Here is a 19,220-nt window from a genome sequence, read left to right as displayed (position 1 = left end):
ATGAGAAATGCCAGGCTAGATTAATCACAACCCACAATCAAGATTTCCAGAAAATATCAGCAACCTCAGATATACAGATGATACCATCCTAATGGCAGAAAGCAAAGAGGGAACAAAAGAGCCTCTTGATAAATGTGAAAGAGGAGAGTGAAAAAGCTGGCTTAACACTCAACATTAAAAAGACTAAGATCATGGCATCCCATCTCATCACTTCATGGCAAATAGATGGGGCAAAAATGGAAACAGTGACAGACTTTATTTTCTTGGACTCCAAAATCCATAAAATTAAAATATGCTCTTTCCTTGGAAGAAAAGGTATGACAAACTTAGCATATTAAAAAGTAGAGACATCACTTTGTTGACATAAGTCTGTGTAATCAAATATATGGTTTTTCCAGTAGTCATGTACAGATGTGAGAATTGGATCACGAAGGAGGCAGAGTGCCAAAGAATTGATGCTTTCAAACTGTGATGCTGGAGAAGACTCTTGAGAATCCCTGGGATAGCAAGGAGATTAAAGCAGTCAATCCTAAAAGAAACCAACCCTAAATATTCATTGGAAGGACAGATGCTAAAGCTGAAGTTCCAATACTTTGCCACCTGCTGTGAAGAGCTCACTCATTGGAAAATACCCTGATGCTGTGAAAGATTGAAGTCAAAAGGTGCAGCAGAGGATGAAATGGTTAGATAGCATCACCAACCCAATGCATATGAATCTGAGCAAACACTGGGATGTAGTGAAGGACAGGGAAGCCTGGAATGCTGCAGTTCATGGGGTTGCAAAGAGCTGAGCATGATATAGTGGCAGGGCAACAACAAAGTTAAAATTCAGCATTGCTTCTTTAAAAGAAGAAATTAAACCCCTCCACTTATCTTTGTAAGTCCAGAATATTTTACAAGTTGAGCATGTAGTTGTATTAGTGTGGATTCATTTATCTCAGCTTCTGTGCCGACGTCACCTTTTCTGTGATAGGAAGAGAAGAGGAAACAGGATTAGTTCTGGAATATGGAAAAGTATCTAAGAGGAGGAGTCTTGAAAAGTAAGGTGCATGGTGACATCACTAAGCAACAGAAGGACTGGAAGAGCATTGAACATGCCATAAATATATAGCAGTCTAAAATGCTGGTTTAGGGAACTCCCTGGTTGTCCAGTGGTTAGGATTGGACATTTTCACTGCTGGGGGCTGGGTTCAATTCTTGGTCAGGGATCTGAGATCTCATGAGCTGTGTAGCATGCACAAAAATAAATAAATAAATAAATAAATAAATAAAAATAGTGGTTAAATATTGACTCTAGATCAAGAAAGCTGAGGTATGAATTCTGACTCCCCTACAAGTAATGTCACCTTCGGTAAGATATTTAACTTTTTGTGCCTTGGTTTTGATTAAAAAATAGGAATAATGATCATATCTATGACATAGAATTTTATATGTATTATTTTGTATTTTATATTAATTAATATATGTGAAATGCAGTGATTGGCATTTAGTTTAATTCTATGGCATTTAGTTAAAATATTAGCTAATTTTGTTAACTGGAAACTCACAATTTTGCTTTAAGCTGACATTGTTTCTAGGCTTAGGTTTCATAAACTCTTCATCATCAGAAGCTGATCAAAAGTTATCAAGGAAAACCTTAAGAAATACAAATGTGTGTAACACAGGGATTGTTACACAGAAACCATTTGAAAGCTGCCTGCTGAGCCCAGGTAGATGGCACATGTCCCTTTTGTACATGCAATTCTGTCTCTCATGGGTCACTGCTCTGTCTTGCTTTCACAGTCTTCAAGGCAGACTCACTTATAATTATTATCACACTAATAGTCATGTCCACTTTATAGGTATACTTATTAATGTGAAATTTAGTGCATTTTGGGCTTCCCAGGTGGCACTAGTGGTAAACAACCCACTTGCCAATGAAGGAGACATAAAAGATGAGGGTTCAATCCCTGGGTTGAAAAGATGCCCTGGAGTAAGTCATGGCAACCCATTCCAGTATTCTTGCCTGAGAATACCTAGGACAGAGGAACCTGACAGGCTACAGTCATAAGGTCCAAAAGAGTTGGACTGAACTGACTTAACATGCTTGCACATAGTGCATTTTATCCCAAACCAAAAAGGTTTATAACCTTGGCATGTTATAGAAGAAAAATCACTGACTTTGTAACCAGGGAGATCTTGTTTGCAACCAGGGAGATCTTGTTTGCATTCTGACTGCACCACTTACTAATTTTGTGATACAGGCAATTTATATCCTTTCTAAGTCTGTTTTTCATCTACAATATGGGATAATAATTTCTACTTTGCAGGATTATTATGAGGGTTAAATATAGATTACTTTCTGGTTCATAACGTTGGTACATAGTATTCAATGAATGATAGTTAAAATTATGAATATGATTTTAACAAAAAGCCATAGGAATAAATAATATAATACAGATTCTCAGAATCCATCAAAACAGACTGTAAAAATGACTTAAACATCCACTATGGCAGTGACTAACATTTTGAAAACCTTTATTTTTCCATTGAGAACAATAGCCCAAAAGTATCTGTACTTCTGTGTTCCTCTTGCCAGGAAGGATAATATCTGTGATACATTGACTAACTCTAATGAAAATTTTTATTCTTAAGACACAAAATATTTCCTAAGACAGCATATAAGGTCTTTGTGCTCATGTCAGCACTGGAGACAAATTTTCAGGAAAGAAATAGAGACTGCTCATTTTTACAAAACCAAAAGACTTAAGTAAAAATGAAAAAAAAAAAAGTTCATGGCAGTTTTTTTTAAATCTCTGAACTGAAAAAATATACCTATCAAGAAACATCTAGCCCATGAATTACAAATTTTCAAAAACAGTGTGTTTTTACATAATGACAGATTCATGAAGTTTTTATGTTCTCCTGTGTTTACTTTGTGGGGCTTAGTGCCTTCCTTGGAGATATAGGCAAGAAAACTATTTCCTCTTCTGAACTAATAAAAGGAAAACAAATGGACCATTTCTCACACACACCTTGGGGGAGTTCCCTCAATGGGCTTTCTGATTAACCAACTGTGTGTGTGCATGCTTAGTCATTCAGTTGTGTCTGCCACTTTGTGATGCCATGGACTATAGCCCACCAGGCTCCTCTGTCCATAGAATTTTCCATGGAAGAATATAGTGGAGTGGCTTGCCATTTCCTACTTCAAGGTATCTTCCTGATGCACAGATTGAACTCTGTGTCTCCTATGTCTCTTGCATTGGGAGAAGCCACTAGGAAACCCTTCTGATCAACAAATCATTTCAAATAAGCCTTCTTGTTATCCTTTGCATAATACTATTCCTACTGCTGCTGCTGCTAAGTCTCTTCACTTGTGTCCGACTCTGTGCGACCCCACAGACTGCAGCGCACCAGGCTCCTCCATCCATGGGATTTTCCAGGCAAGAGTACTGGAGTGGGTTGCCATTGCCTTCTCCGAATACTATTCCTAGTGATACTCAAAAACTCCTAGAAACTCAGCTTTAAATTCAATGCATTCTTTTATTTTTAGGAAAAAAAAAAAAGAAACAAGCTGCAGCACAGTCAATTGTTGCCACTTATGGTATTTAATATACTTATGTTAGGATGGTGATTGTACCAAATGCTGAATTGTTTTGTTTCTAGATGTAAATATTACTTTATTTAATGTAATATTTTTCCTTCTCTCAAACTGACTTTAAAAGTAAAGTTTATCATTTTCCATTGTATTTAAATTTATTACAGAGTGTTTTAGCTTTTGTGTTCTATTTTCACTCAGTTTTTACATGGGCCTTATCAATAACATCTGTATAAGTGATTTTTTTAAAATTAATTATGTTTGTGCCCATGACAAAGCTGAGCAATGGCATGAGTGCTATTTGCACTGTCACAGCAAAGACAAACAAAAAAAATCAAGTTATATATCCAGTTGTTAAGGCTATGTTTTATAGTTATTAAGGTTATTTTATACACATATGTCAATATAGTGGTCATTTCCCTCAGTTCAGTTCAGTTGAGTTCAGTCACTCAGTCATGTCCAAATCTTTGCAACCCCATAGACTGCAGCATGCCAGGCTTCCCTGTCCATCACACATACTATTCATTAAAAGTTCCTTATTTACATTTACTGTGTGTACCAAATGAGCAGATTATCCATCTGATGAGCCACATTTGAGATGACAAGTTGAAATTAAAAGTTGAAAAAATCTGAAATAAAATTTTAAGTAATGAGGGGGAAAAGGCTACTTTAAAATTACATTCTCAAAAAAGGGAATATCATTATTTTGGTCATTAAAAAAATAATAATAGCTCCAAAATTTTAACTAGGAGTTTAAAATTTAACTAGGAATAATTTTATCTATGCATAGCCCAAGGCCAAGTTTCTTTTCAATTTCTAGAAGGTTTTTGCAGTATGGTACATATTAATATTTATTTTAATCTGAACCTCTAAAAACTCAACTGCAGATATGGCTATGTTATCATTATCATGTTTGTAAATCTCCTGATTATAACCTGCCAGGTAGTCTATCTGCATGGATTTTCTCTGGGAAGAAACTTACTTTTTGCAGAACCAACCTTTTCCATTTTCAGATAGTTCTAAGTATTTGAACATTCTTGCTGATTCAAGTCAAAACATACCTTACTATAAAAATTCATAATCTCTGGCTTTACACTTTAAGTTATATAAGATTGAAACAAATCATTTATTTACCAATCTATCATTTGGTGATAGACTCCACCAAATTTGATGCAATTTATTTGCCAAAATTATCCTACTTAACAATTCCCCCCACTACTGTTTAGGAAAAAAAAAAAAAATACCTCAAGCTTTGTTAGCTACACTTGGAAAAATTATTTTGAATCTCTTTATCATTCTGTTATCTTGTATTTGCACACCTTCTGGTATCTTCCTGCTAAAATATGCATGAAAGCTATGCTTCTAGTGTGATTTCACTAGAGAAAAGTGGGGCTCTTACTACCTATCCAGATACTAAATTTATAAGAGAAAATCACCATTTTCCTCACAACAAAATCACTCTGCTAACTTGGTTTCAGCTCAGTTCAGTCATTTATCAGGCATTCAGTCCTGTCCAACTCTTTGTGAAACCATGGAATGCAGCATGCCAGGCTTCCCTGTCCATCACCAACTTCTGGAGCTTTCTCAAACTCATGTCCATCGAGTCAGTGATGTCATCCAACCATCTCATACTCAGTCATCCCATTCTCCTCTCTCCTTCAATCTTTCCCAGCATCAGGGTCTTCTCCAATGAGTCAATTCTTCACATCAAGTGGCCAAAGTATTGAAGTTTCAGCTTCAGCATCAATCCTTCCAAAGAATATTCGGGGCTGATCTCCTTTAGAATGGATTGGTTGGATCTCCTTGCAGTCCAAGAGACTCTCAAGAGTCTTCTCCAACACCACAGTTCAAAAGCATCAATTCTTTGGTGCTCAGCTTTCTTTATAGTCCAATTCTCACATCAGATCTAACCCCTTATGATTATACTGTGGAAGCAAAAAATAGATTCAAAGGAATTAAATATGATAGACAAAATATCTGAAGAATTATGGATGGAGATTCATGACATCATACAGGAGGCAAGGGTCAAGACCATACACAAGAACAAGAAGTGCAAAAAGGCAACATGGTTGTTTGAGGAGGCCTTACAAATAGCTGAGAAAAGAAGAGAAGTGAAAGGAAAAGGAGAAAAAAAAAAAAGATATACCAATTTGAATGCAGAGTTCCAAAGAATAGCAAGGAAAGATCAGAAAGCGTTCCTCAGTGATCAATGCAAAGAAATAGAAGAAAACAATAGACTGGGAAAGACTAGAGATTTCTTCAAGAAAATCAGAGATATCAAGGGAACATTCCATGCAAAAATGGGCACAATAAAGGACAGAAACAGTATGGACCTAACAGAAGATATTAAGAAGAGGTGGCAAGAATATGGAGAAGGCAATGGCACTCCACTCCAGTACTTTTGCCTGGAAAATCCTATACAAAAATCTTTATGACACAGATAACCACGACGGTGTGATCACTCACCTAGAGCCAGACATCCTGGAATGTGAAGTCAAGTAGGCCTTAGGAAGCATCACTACAAACAAAGCTAGTGGAGGTGATGGAATTCCAGTCGAGCTATTTCAAATCCTGAAAGATGATGCTGTGAAAGTGCTGCACTCAATATGCCAGCACATATGGAAAACTCAGCAGTGGCCACAGGACTGGAAAAGGTCAGTTTTCATTACAATCCCAAAGAAAGGCAATGCCAAAGAATGCTCAAACTACCACACAATTGCACTCATCTCACACACGAGTAAAGTAATGCTCAAAATTCTCCAAGCCAGGCTTAAACAGTACATGAACTGCGAACTTCCAGATATTCAAGCTGGATTTAGAAAAGGCGGAGGTACCAGAGATCAAATTGCCAACTCCTGCTGGATCATGGAAAAAGCAAGAGAGTTCCAGGAAAACATCTATTTCTGCTTTATTGACTATGCCAAAGTCTTTGACTGTTTGGATCACCACAAACTGTGGAAAATTATTATCAGATGACCTAACTGCATCCTGAGAAATCTGTATGCAGGTCAGGAGGCAACAGTTAGAACTGGATATGGAACAGCAGACTGGTTCCAAATAGGGAAATAAGTATGTAATGTTTGTATATTGTCACCCTGCCTATTTAACTTATATGCAGAGTTCATCATGAGAAAAGCTGGGCTGGATGTAGCACAAGCTGGGATCAAGATTACCGGGAAAACATCAATAACCTCAGATAGGCAGATGACACCATTCTTATGGCAGAAAGTGAAGAACTAAAGAGCCTCTTGATGAAAGTGAAAGAGGAGGATGAGAAGGTTGGGTTAAAACCCAAGTTTCAGAAAACTAATTGCATGGCATCTGGTCCCATCACTTCATGGCAAATGGATGGGGAAACAGTGACAAACTTTATTTTTGGGGGCTGCAAAATCACTGCAGACGGTGACTGCGGCTATAACATTAAAAGATGCTTGCTCTATGGAAGAAAAGGTTGCTCTGTGTCCAACCTAGACAGTATATTAAAAAGCAGAGACATTACTTTGCTAACAAAGGTCCATCTAGTCAAAGCTATGGTTTTTACAGTAGTCCTGTATGGATGTGAGAGTTGGAGTATAAAGAAAGCTGAGTGCCAAAGAACTGATGATTTTGAACTGTGGTGTTTGAGAAGACTCTTGAGAGTCCCTTAGACTGCACTGAGATTCAACCAGTCCAACCCCAAGGAAATCAGTCCTGAATATTCACTGGGAGGACTGATGCTGAATCCGAAAGTCCAATACTGTGGCCACTTGATGCGAAGAACTGACTCATTGGAAAAGACCCTGGTGCTTGAAAAGATTGAAGGCAGAAGGAGAAGGGGATGACAGAGGATGAGATGATTGTATGGCATCACTGACCTAGTGGACATGAGTTTAAGTTGACTCCAAGAGTTGGTGACAGACAGGGAAGCCTGGTGTCCTGAAGTCCATGCAGTCACAAACAGTTGGACATGCCTGAGCAACTGAACTGGACTGAACTGTACAGTCCTAAGGGATTTGATTTAGGTCGTACCTGAATGATCTAGTAGTTTTCCCTACACTCTTCGATTTAAGTCGGAATTTGGCAATAAGGAGTTCATGATCTGAGCCACGGTCAGCTCCCGGTCTTGTTTTTGCTGACTGTATAGAGCTTCTCCATCTTTGGCTGCAAAGAATATAATCAATCTGATTTCGGTGTTGACCATCTGGTGATGTCCATGTGTAGAGTCTTCTCTTGTGTTGTTGGAAGAGGGTGTTTGCTATGACCAGTGGGTTCCCTTAGCAAAACTCTATTAGCATTTGCCCTGCTTCATTCTGTACTCCAAGGCCCAATTTGCCGGTTACTCCAGGTGTTTCTTGAATTCCTACTTTTACATTCCAGTCCTGTATAATGAAAAGGACATCTTTTTAGTTCTAGAAGGTCTTGTAGGTCTCCATAGAGCCATTCAACATCAGCTTCTTCAGCGTTATTGGTTGGGGCATAGACTTGGAGTACTGTGGTACTGAATGGTTTGCCTTGGAAATGAACAGAAATCAATCAGTCTTTTTGAGATTGCATGCAAGTACTGCAATTATTCTTTTGTTGACTATGAGGGCTACTCCATTTCTTCTAAGGGATTCTTGCCCATTGTAGAAGATACAGTGGTCATCTGAGTTAAATTCACCCATTCCAGTCCATTTTAGCTCTCTGATTCCTAAAATGTTAATATTCACTTTTGCCATTTCCTGTCTGAGCACTTCCAACTTGCATTAATTAATGGACCTAACCATTGCTGGGAGGGATTAGGGGCAGGAGGAAAAGGGGACGACAGAGGATGAGATGGCTGGATGGCATCATCAACTCGATGGATGTAAGTTTGAGTGAACTCCGGGAGTTGGTGATGGACAGGGAGGCCTGGCATGCTGCGATTCATGGGATCGCAAAGAGTTGGACACGACTGAGCGACTGAACTGAACTGAATTAAATCGACCTAACATTCCAGGTTCCTATGCATATTGCACTTTATAGCATTGGACTTTACTTCCATCACCAGTCACATCCACGATTCTGTGTTGTTTTTGCTTTGGCTCCATCTCTTCAGTCTTTCTAGAGTTATTTCTCCACTGATCTCCAGTACTGTATTGGGCACCTATCGACCTGGGGAGTTCATCTTTCAATGTCCTATCTTTTTGCCTTTTCATACTGTTTCATAATGTTCATACTGTGCAATTTAACTTGATCCATGCACCTAACACAGGCAGGGCTAATAAATATTTACTATAAAGGGTCAGGGCTAAAATATTTTAGGTTTTTTTGGGTCAGATTGTCTCATTTGCAGCTATTTAATCCTGCTATTGCTGTGAGAAAGCACCTGTAGACAATACAAAAATGAAAGGATATATCCATATATCAATAAAACTTTACTTACAAAGTGGCTGTGGGTTGGATTTGCTGTCTAGGCTGAATTTTGCTGACTCTTGATTTAAGGCCTAGCTAGCTATGTGCTCCCCACTCCAGTACTCTTGCCTGGAAAATCCCATGGACAGAGGAGCCTGGTAGGCTGCAGTCCATGCGGTCGCTAAGAGTCGGACACGACTGAGCGACTTCACTTTCCCTTTTCACTTTCATGCATTGGAGAGGGAAATGGCAACCCACTCCAGTGTTCTTGTCTGGAGAATCCCAGGGATGGGGGAGCCTGACGGGCTGCTGTGTATGGAGTCGTGCAGAGTTGGACATGACTGAAGTGACATAGCAGCAGCAGCAGCTACATGGTACTTGTTATAGTGATATCTGGCTTTTGAAATACATCATGCTCATACTTGAATTGTACATTATGTGTGAGTATAAGATATTTAAATATCTCTCCTATTCCATTTCATTGACTTAAACATGATTGGTAATTGCAATTCACTAACATTTATTTAAGTTTTTTATTTTATTATGCAATCTATTAACTAGTCAACATATTCTGTGTCATTCTCATATTTGTTTGGCAGATGAACAAATCAAGTCATAGATAAAATATTACCAGAATATGGACAAAAGTGAGTTTTTCAGGTAAAAACTTTGTTATTCATTTAGTAATTTATGAGTGTAGTAATTTATGAGTGTATCTGCCAATCATGTAATAATTTGTGAAATTTTTCTATTATCTGGTCCGTATTGCTTCTTCTATCCAAAAGAATAAAACATACATGCCAAGCATCTTTCCTGATGCTGGGAAAGATTTAAGGCAGGAGGAAAAGGGAATGACAGGGTGAAATGGTTGGATGGCATCACCAACTCAATGGACATGAGTTTGAGTAAACTTTGGGAGTTGGTGGTGAGCAGGGAGGCCTGGTGTGGTGCAGTCCATGGGGTTGCAAAGATTTGGATATAACTGAGCAACTGAAGTGAAGTAGTAAACTGAACTAGTCGATATTTACTGTATTATTAGAGGATTCTGATATCAGTCTGACTTAAAGTACTTAAACTGATACCTAGTGATTATTGTTTCTTCAGTTAGCACTACTATTTGAATAATCCTTTCTAGAAAACAGTTGTTACTATCTCTAATAATTAATATTACATTTACTGAGCATTTTAAAGGCAATTTTCTAGGAGTGTTTTAGCAAATATTAATATTCAACAGCTGGTTCTCTAAGAAAAAGTGTCACATTTTTACCTTGCTAATTTCTGAGGTCTTGAATACTTCTAACATGTACAGTTTCAGAAGCATGACATTGTTGAATATAGATTTGGGTTGAGATGATATGAGCACTGCTTGTTCTTATAAGTGGTTCAAACTGATTCAAACATAAACATCACTAATAATGTTTCCTAACCCAACTTTGGTTCCTTCATCTGACTCAAAGCAAAGTCAATATATTGACATCCAATTATGGAGGAGGAAAGGACAGCATTGGAGGGTGCCAATGTGGGAGAACAACAATCCACACTCAAAAGAACAGGTTCCTTGATCACTTTCAGGGAAGGGTTTTTTAAGTTAGTTTTAGGGAAAGAGTTGCAGGGTGTGTGATCAACTTGTGCACAAGTCTCTGACTGATGGTGAGGTGACAGGGTGATGTTTCTGGAATCTCAGTTATCAGTTTGCTGGCTTCACTTAATCCTAGGGTCTATGTGCTGGTGGTCAGCATGCAGTTAACTTCTACCTGGTGGGGAATGTATTATCTGCAAAGAAACTCAACGATATGGCTCATTATATTATCTATAGACCTTGAGGGGGAACTAAAAATCCTTGCCCTTGTTTTATGGCTAAGCTATTATTGTTTTGTCTTGCTTGACTGTTTTTCTTTTTTTGCATTTTCTCACTTCTCTGATTAAATTTGTTCCTTGAAACTCAGGAGGCAAAACTTTTCTACCAACAAGAGACACGGGACATGGAGGAGAATTGGGGTATGTTCCCAGGAAAGCCCCAAAGGGTACTGCTCAGTTTCAGTATCCTCTTCTCTAGCAATGGAACTCTCCTTACTGATGCTTCTTACATTAACCACAACATAAAAAAAAAAAAAAAAAAAAGTCACAATCTTTATTTTCAAGAAAATCTCAATTCATCTGGACTCTTTATATCATTTTAATGTCTGTGATGTTATAATGATTTTTGATGGTATTTTCTCTTCTTTTTTATATTTTTGTTTTGTTATCCAACTTTTCAGTTTATCTACACAGTTTTCCCATTGAATGAAAGAACAAACTGACATTATTAAATGCACACCCAGGGTAATTCTCTATGCTAGGTATTCATAATGTATTACTTTTAACCCTTTAAACAACCCTGGGAGGTCAATATTATTAACTCTGAGTTATATCTGAAGAAACATATCTGTAGATTAATAAAATGCAGAGATTCACTCAGGGAATATATTGTGGCACTGAAGTCTTATATAGACCTATATGACTTCACAGTTTGAAGTGTAAATGACAAAGAATTCACCTTGAAAATCAGGAAAAATGATGAGACAAAGTCAATATTGGATTTTATAGAAGTAACAGACTTATTTAGGCAACACAATTGGAAGTGAAATATAATCCACTGAGATAAGATATATATTACCAAATCTGTAGGAAAAGTCTGTTATTGGTCATGACTATATTACATAAAACATTTAATTTCACAATACTACTAATACCAGACTACTTATTAGGACAGGAAAGTGGCTAACTAGGGGATAAACAATAAAAGTAACAATAGTGTGGCAAACAAAATAACATATAGCTGTCCCTTCTGTTCTGCCCCTGCCCCAAATATCCTACCCCAGAGGCTTAGTAGACAAAGAGAAGTTGGGGCTATCAAAATTTGTAAAGCCAGAGGACTAACCTTGCTGAACTCACATCCCTGAGGAAAGGATGTGTTCCAGCTGCCACTTCTGAGGAAATGTTAGAAGGGTGCTTTGGGGGATGCTGAAAAATGCAGTTAAGCTGAAATCCATTAATTCTCCAAACAACTGCATCTATAGCAACATTGGCAAGAACAAGCAAGCAGGAAGAAGGAAGTTCCTTCTCGTCGTTACTTTCCTTCCAGTGTTTCTCTAGGATCTCCCAATAGTGGAACCCAATTTGAATACCACCCGAAGTGAAAGTGAAAGCTGCTCAGTCCTGCCCGACTCTTTGCGATCCCATGGACTATACAGTCAATAGAATTCTCCAGGCAAGAACACTGGAATGGGTAGCTTTTACCTTCTCCAGGGTATCATCCCAATCCAGGGAATGAACCCAGGTCTCCTGCATTGCAGGTGGATTCTTTACCAGCTGAGCCACGAGGGAAGCCCATATAATGTAATGTAGATTGATGATCCAAATCACAGCATCACAGTGAATTTGTTGCAGAGAAACAAAGCTAAATTCTATGATTATTAGTAAATCAATTATCTCACCTAATTTTTTTTATCAGCAGTGATTTATTGTAGCATGGATATCTGTGATTATATTTAGAATACTCAGCATGTTTTTTGTTTTCTTCTGTAGGTGGTCTGTAGGGGCACTCCAATCGTCCTTTGGGGATCTACCTCTTCCTCTTCTAGTTCTATGCTCTAAGACAGGTAACTCAAATACCACTTGTAGTATTCAGAGTGTATCTCAGACCTGTCCAAAAGAGGACACTAGTCCATTAACCGTGGTTTTTTGTATTGTGCTCATAATCCAAGTTAATCTAATGAGAAATTTAGCCAGACATTTTGTTGAAATTTTTGGATTAAACATTTTTTTTTTTTTTCTGAAGAAGTAGCTACATTACTAGGATGTAAGCTCATAGGTGCTGGTGTCCATCTTGCCTTGGGGTAACACTGGGGTCATTTATGGGAAATGCCTGAAAACATGAAAGAGAAAACCTGAAAGAAATGTACATGATATGAAGGAAGTTCAGTTCAATTCAGTTCAATTCAATTCAGTTGCTCAGCCGTGTCCAATTCTTTGCGACCCTATGAACTGCAGCATGCCAGGCTTCCCTGTCTATCACCAACTCCTGGAGTCTACCCAAGCCCTTGTCCATTGAGTTGGTGATGCCATCCAACCATCTCATCCACTATCGTCCTCTTCTCCTCCTGCCCTCAATCATTCCCAGGATCAGTGTCTTTTCAAATGAGTCAGCTCTTCGCATCTGGTGGCCAAAGTATTGGAGTTTCAGCTTCAACATCAGTCCTTCCAGTGAACACCCAGGACTGATCTCCTTTATTATTATTATTTTTTTTTCTGATCTCCTTTAGGATGGACTGGTTGGATCTCCTTGCAGTCCAAGGGACTCTCAAGAGTCTTCTCCAACACCACACTTAAAAAGCATCAATTCTTTGGCACTCAGCTTTCTTTATAGTCCAACTCTCACATTCATACATGACCATTGGAAAAACCATAGCCTTGGCTAAACAGACCTTTGTTGGCGAAGTAATGTCTCTGCTTTTCAATATGCTATCTAGGCTGGTCATAACTTTCCTTCCAAGGAGTAAGCATCTTTTAATTTCATGGCTGCAGTCACCATCTGCAGTGATTTTGGAGCCCAGAAAAATAAAGGCTGACATTGTTTCCACTGTTTCCCCATCTATTTCCCATGAAGTGATGGGACCAGATGCCATGATCTTTGTTTTCTGAATGTTGAGCTTTAATCCAACTTTTTCACTCTCCACTTTCACTTTCATCAAGAGGCTCTTTAGTTTTTCACTTTCTGCCATAAGCGTGGTGTCATCTACATATCTGAGGTTATTGATATTTTTCCCAGCAGTTTTGATTCCAGCTTGTGCTTCCTCCAGCCCAGCGTTTCTCATGATGTACTCTGCATATAAGTTAAATAAGCAGGGTGACAATATACAGCCTTGACATACTCCTTTTCCTATTTGGAACCAGTCTGTTTTTCCATGTCCAGTTCTAACTTTTGCTTCCTGACCTACATACAGGTTTCTCAAGAGGCAGGTCAGGTCTGGTATTCTCATCTCTTTCAGAATTTCCCACAGTTTATTGTGATCCACACAGTCAAAAGCTTTGGCATAGTCAATAAAGGAAAGTAGAACAAAATTACATGGAGAAATTTCTTACAACCTAGAATAATAGTTGAGCCTGAAAGTAGCTCTAAATCTAAATTTTTGATCATAATAAGTATAATATTATAATACTGCATTATTATAGTATATTATATAATATATAATACTATATAGTATAGTATATTATAATAATATTATAATACTCAGTATAATATTATAATACTGATCATAATACTTATGTATTATTTTTAATAATAATACATATGACATTCATATAGCAAATATAATTTTCTGGGCACTATTTTAGGTGCTTCATAAGACTCATAATACAGATAATGCATATAATACTCAAAAGGACTCTATGAATAAATTAAAATTAATATACAATTTTTATATTAGACAATAGGAAATAAAGATTAGTTAGTTGTCTTAGCCAAAGTAACAGAGCTAATATATAACATAATTTGAGAATATGTGGTCTTATCCACATCACAATATAGTCTGATGTGCTTCAGTTATAAGAATCAATGCTTTCCATTTTAACTTATAAACATTTGATTTTTTTGTTTGTTTTTTTTTATGGTCTGAAACTAAAATGTCCTGATTAATAGTTTCCCTCAGCAAAAGCAATCCTTTCTTTCTCTGAAATCAACATTTTATATGTATTCATTTATTTTATGTTGGGCTGATAAAGAATTTGCCCACAATCAGGAGACCTGGGTTTGATCCCTGGGTTAGGAAGATTTCCTGGAGAAGAGAAAGGCTACATATTCCAGTATTCTGGCCTAGAGAATTCCGTGGACTGTATAGTCCATGGGGTTGCAAAGAGTCAGACAGAACTTAGTAATTTTCACTTAAAAAAAAAAAAAAAAACTATTTTATGTTGATCCTCTGATTTCTTGAAATTTATTTATGTGTCTATAAATATTCTTGCTGTTACTGGAATGTGTAGAAATTTCAGGGTATATTGTAAACTGTGTTATTGCCACATCACATTGTAGGAATCAATAATACATTCAGGATTAAAATCAAATGTCAGAAAAGCCATGTAGTTTAAATATTCAGTGATGTGAAATTGTATTGATTTGGTCCCAAGAGCTAATCTGAAGAAAATATATTTATTTTATTTATGGTAAGTTCTAAGAGTATTTAGTAAATCAAAATATTTCATCTATATCAGTTGAGAAAATGGTTTCTTATATTTTGCTATTCTTAGCACATCATTTGCTTCCTCACACCAAGATAAGAAAGGTTGCTGCACGTGTTTATTTTGTTTTTGAGCATAATGGTTAATGGCTTTTTCTGTTCTCAGAATTTTTTAAGCCATTAATTTTATCTCAGTCTTTTCTTGCATTCCACACCATCCTGCATACTAATTAAGTGTGTAAATTTTTCTTACAACCACATCTCCTTACTAGCCCAAATCAATTAATTCCTCCCCATCACACTTATTCAGGCTCAGTGCCCTCTTCTATTATCTCAGTGACAAGTTGACAAAATACAGTGCTTTACATCTATCATTTATTTCTGGTGGTAAAGATATGATACAATGGATTTAGATCTTCATTTTAGCCATTAGTTAATCATGGGCATATAGGCTCTAACAGCATTCAGAGGTGTTTATTGTCCAGTTTCTGTTGCACGTGTGGATTCCATTAACAGAATGAATTCACAAATATTTAGGTAAGATGTATTCAGTACAAGGCCTTTCCTTATAGCTCAGATGGTAAAGAATTTGCCTACAGTGCAGGAGACCCGAGTTCGATTCCTGGGTAGGGAAGATCCCCTGGAGGAGGAAATGGCAGCCCACTCCAGTATTCTTGCCTGGAGAATCCCATGGACAGAGAAGCCTGTTGGGCTACAGTGCATGAGGTTGCAAAGAGTCCGACATAACTGAGTAACTAAACCACCACCACATCCAGTACAAACTTAATTCTTTTCTGTTAAGTTGCATTGTATGTCAGCTATAAATGGTGATTAGGATTAGGTCAATACTTTTATAACAAAACTGCCTCGATAGAGATGTGATATGATTACTAAGGATGAAATTATTTTAGTAGAAAAGAAGCTATAGCACTCTGCACTGTTCTCAGAATTTTATACATACCATTCCTAATTCAACATGTAACTCATGTACTTTCTAACATCTATCGTCCATATTTTATGGACAGCATAAAGCAGAAACTAGAGATTGTCCTTTTTCCAGTTTTTCCCAGGGGATCTTGGGTCCTCAATCAAAAAATTCTTTTAAGTTCCTAGCATAGAGTGAAGACTGAATAATATATATATATTCCTGTCTACCAAGATTCCATTAAAGTGAGAATAAAGACATAAGATTGCATAAATCTTCAATTAAGAAGGGAACAAGTAGAACACAAGCATCTATTAGAGCAAGCACAAATAGAGAAAGATTTCAATAAAATTCCCATATGCATAAACAATGATGGTAACAGTATAGTATATCAGAGAAAAGCTTAGCCTAGAGTATGTGAGGAATGAATATAATCAAGGAAGAGCAAGTTGCTTTGGCAAAAACTCCGTGTCTTGATGCTCAGACTAGCCAGATACTAAATAGCCTAAGAATGAAACTTGGGACTGCAAATATTTTGATTAATTTAATGATGTACCATAGATATGAAAGAATTTATACATAGTCAGTCTCTAGAATTTCTACATGCCTTTAGGGAATGGTAAGAAGTATGAAGGCTTCTAATTTTGGCATTTGGTATTCTTCATCAGTAGCAAAGCTCACTCAGTGAAAAGTGCCATGCTGAACTGAGAGTTGTCAGATACCTTTTTTAACCCCATGAAAAGAAGAAGAAGAAAAAATGTAGAATTGTATGTTCAGTTGAACTATATGTTCAATTTGTAAAGTAAGAACTGGGTATTATGAAAAAAATAATGGAAAACATTGAATAAATCCTTCAGAATTAAAAATAAATGGTGAAAAAATATTAGATTTTTTGAAAAATGATCTTGACAAGCTTTTGAAAATCATGAGATAGAAATATCAGTGAAATATCCAATATAATCTTAAGAAATGTTTTGTTTAAAAATCAGAACAAATAGAAGGAAACAAAAATACATGAGAATGATAAAAACTAAAGTGCATGAGTGTTCAGAATAAATGTGCTCATCAAATTTCCATGACAAAACATTCATGGAACTGCAAACTATTAAATATAAAAAAAGAATACCCTAAATTCTTACAAAGAACAAAGCAAGGACTCTTGCCTTGAATGATTGACTAAATTTACGTGGCACAAACTTCTAAAGAAAAACACCAATACAGTATACTAATGCATATATACGGAATTTAGAAAGATGGTAACAATAACCCTGTGTACGAGACAGCAAAAGAGACAGTGATGTATAGAACAGTCTTATGGACTCTGTGGGAGAGGGAGAGGGTGGGAAGATTTGAGAGAATGGCATTGAAACATGTAAAATATCATGTATGAAATGAGATGCCAGTCCAGGTTCGATGCACGATACTGGATGCTTGGGGCTAGTGCACTGGGACAACCCAGAGGGATGGTATGGGGAGGGAGGAGGGAGGAGGGTTCAGGATGGGGAACACATGTATACCTGTGGTGGATTCATTTTGATATTTGGCAAAACTAATACAATTATGTAAAGTTTAAAAATTAAATAAAAATTAAAAAAAATGATCAAAGTAGTCTGAAGAAATAAATTAAAATATGCATATACTGTAAGAGTTAAATGGATAGTAGGGAGTTAGACTAAATTTTAAAATAAATAAATCAGTAACAAAATGGCAGATGATCAAAAATATGTGAGACACAAATAGACATTTTACAAAAGAAGAAATACAAATGGTAGGGCTCATATGAAAAGTATTTTACTGCATAAATAATCAGAAAATTTAATTTTACAAATCTGGTAGTTTTAAAATATGCCTACAAATTCTTTTACATCCTTGTCTCTCAGTGGTAGGGATTTATATCCCTGCTCTTCAATCTGGCCTGGTTTGTGACTGCCATGATAGAGTATGGCAAAAGTGATGCCGTATTTTCCAAGGACAGATAACAAAATGCCAGAGAGTTTCCACCTTGTTTACTGAACACTTGTTATCAGAGCTTTTAACCTTCAAAAGGAAGTTGCACTGCCCTGATATAACCATACTGTATAGAATTCCAGGACACACAGATGAGAGATTACTTGTATAAGTGCTTAAGCCAAGTACCAATTGAGTCCAACATGTGTCTCATTTCAGCACAGATGCCTTATGTATAAGTGAAGAAGCTTGCATATAATTCTAGCCTTAAGCTGGTCAACTTGCTCTGTACTGGTTGAGTCCTTTCAGGTAAGTCTCCAGATATCATGAAGCAAAGATGAGACATCCCCTTTGCTCTGTCTAAATTCCTGAACCACAAAAGCCTTGAACATAATAAGAAACATTGATTTATGATACTGAACTTTGGGGTGATTTTTTGGCACTAATAAATAGAACAGATCTTGGTGTCTGCAGACAGCTTGTTGCCAAAAAAACTAAAATATGTAGTGTTGATTGTTTGACCAGGTATTGCTGGAAGAATATTGGACCTTATGGAGGCTATTGGTAAAGGTTTGAGAAAAGTGGGAAATTACTGAATTTAGGAGAAATGAGAACTCCAATTAACTAGTGGAGGACACTGTCACTTGTGATGTAGAAAAGTACCTCATAAATTTGCTCACTGAGCTATTTTGAACACAATGTTGATGATGTCATATGGTTTATTCTGCTTTTCCTATAACAGCATGAGAGAAGAGAGAAATTAATGAACAGAAGTTCATATTTTAAGTAGAATTTAGAGAAAATATATGAAGCACTCAGAACAGTCAGACATTAAAGAGTTCTTAAAATAAGAAAAGGCAGTAGGATTTTTAATTGGCATTCTCCTGAAAGTCACTCAGTCGTGTCCAGCTCTTTGCGACCCTATGGACTATAGTCCATGGAATCCTCCAGCCAGAATATTGGAGTGGGTAACCTTTCCCTCCTCCAGGGGATCTCCCCAACCTAGGAATTGAATCCAGGTCTATCGCATTGCAGGTAGATTCTTCTACCAGCTGTACCACAAGGGAAGCCCAAATTATGGTTCTGTTTGTATTTCTAGTGAAAGTTGCTCAATTGTATCTGAAATTAATTGGCATTAATGAGAGGATTAAAGACTATATTGAGCTCACCAATTGATTATAATTAATTTATTGAATGGTCACCA

The 19,220-nt window shown here is 36.9% G+C and overlaps 1 long non-coding RNA gene across 4 annotated transcripts in view; it reads left to right on the top strand.

Annotated features, from left to right (window-relative positions):
- The window catches only part of LOC147343953 (uncharacterized), a 127,028-nt gene that overhangs the window by 76,799 nt on the left and 31,009 nt on the right, over nt 1–19,220 (top strand). The window contains exons 4-5 of one of the 4 annotated variants that reach the window (XR_015155323.1): nt 12,497–12,570; nt 18,236–18,325. The exons of the other annotated variants lie outside the window; for them this stretch is intronic. This is a non-coding gene — a long non-coding RNA (uncharacterized LOC147343953). Of the gene's footprint in view, nt 1–12,496; nt 12,571–18,235; nt 18,326–19,220 lie in introns of those variants that run through there. 4 annotated transcript variants of the gene reach the window in all.

This window comes from Bos grunniens, chromosome 26, assembly GCF_055505025.1.
Source record: "Bos grunniens cultivar Pamir isolate PY7600 chromosome 26, Bosgru_T2T1.0, whole genome shotgun sequence".
NCBI lineage: Eukaryota > Metazoa > Chordata > Mammalia > Artiodactyla > Bovidae > Bos > Bos grunniens.
Note: the sequence above shows the minus strand (reverse complement) of the source record. Positions and strands in the feature narration are given on the sequence as shown.